This window comes from Arachis duranensis, chromosome 9, assembly GCF_000817695.3.
Source record: "Arachis duranensis cultivar V14167 chromosome 9, aradu.V14167.gnm2.J7QH, whole genome shotgun sequence".
Taxonomy (NCBI): domain Eukaryota; kingdom Viridiplantae; phylum Streptophyta; class Magnoliopsida; order Fabales; family Fabaceae; genus Arachis; species Arachis duranensis.
The window spans coordinates 20,047,215-20,048,921 of NC_029780.3; positions in this window are offsets into that span (position 1 = coordinate 20,047,215).

Sequence of the window (1,707 nt, forward strand, 5' to 3'; positions counted from 1 at the left end):
AGCAGTTTTGCTGCACCATGATAATGAGCTGAGGATTCAACTCAAAGCTACTAACTCCAATGGAGGGTATACAGATACTACCCCCATATGAAGCAGTAGTGGGGTTAGCATATGACCCCAGAGTCCTCCTGGACTGATCATTTCCACTTAATTCTATAATGGAATAAAAGAGATGATATGTATGTTGCTATTGTTTATTTTATAAAAAAATTAATTTTTATAAAATAAAATAAAAACGAAACAAATAAAAGAAATTGAAAAATATTTTGAAATTGAAATCTGAATTTTTTTTATATAAAATTTTCGAAAAAAAATTGTTTAAAATTAGTTAGGAAGAATATTTTTTTTGAATTTTGAATTTTATGATGAAAGAGAAAAATATGCAAAAGACACAAGAGAAAATATAAAATTTTTTTGAATTTTGAATTTTATGATGAAAGAGAAAAACACATAAAAGACACAAGACTTAAAATTTTTAGATCTAATGCTCCTTATTTTCGAAAATTTTTGGAGGGAAAACACCAAGGAACACCAAACTTAAAAATTTTAAGATCAAAGCACAAGAAAGACTCAAGAACACTTTGAAAATTCACAAGAACACCAAGAACAAAAGGAAGAACACCAAACTTAAAATTTTTAGAAAACCAGGGCAAATTTTCGAAAATTAAAGAAAACTTAGCAAGAAAACACCAAACTTAAAGTTTGGCACAAGATTCAATAAAAGAAAAATTATTTTTGAAAAAGATTCCAAAGAGGATACCCAATTATGAAGAACAACTACTAAAGCTCCAGCAAAATGGGCAGCAACTTCAGAGTTAATTTTAAAAATCGATATAAGTAAAAATTTTTGAAAGTTACTGTTTGAAAAAGCACAAGAGAAACAAGAAAAGACACAAAACAAGAAAAACTAAAGATCAATCAAGAAAAATTGACAAGAACAACTTGAAGATCAAGGAAGAACCAAGAACACTAACACGAAAATTTTAAAGAAAATATAAAATATGCAATTAACACCAAACTTAAAATAAGACACTAAACTCACGAAAAATTAACAACTAATTAAGAAAAATAATATTTTTGAAAAGAAATTTTTGAAAAGAGACTATCCTATCAAAATTTAATGACTCTATAACAACAAAAATAAATTATTCCTAATCTAAGAAATAAAATAAGCCTTTAATTGTTCAAACTCAACAATCCTCGGCAACGGCGCCAAAAACTTGGTGCACAAATTTGTAATCCGCACAACTAACCAGCAAGTGCACTGGGTCGTCCAAGTAATACCTTACGTGAGTAAGGGTCGATCCCACGGAGATTATTGGTTTGAAGCAATCAATGTTTATTTTATGAATCTTAGTCAGGATGCTAATAAGATTATTTGGATTTAATTGTAAGAAGTCAAAGTATTTAAAATTATTGGAAAAATAAAAGAGAATCAAATCGATACTTGGTGTGCAGTAATGAGAAATATGTTGGAGTTTTGGAGATGCTTTGTCCTTTGAATTTCTACTTTTCCTTGAAGTCCTCTTCCCACACGCATTGTTCCTTCCATGGCAAGCTCTATGTAGGGTGTCACCGTTGTCAGTGGCTACTTCCCATCCTCGCAGTGAAAACTATGCTCACGCACTCTGTCACAGTACGGCTAATCACCGGTTGGTTCCCGCTCCTACTGGAATAGAATCACTCTTTTGCGTCTGTCACTAACGC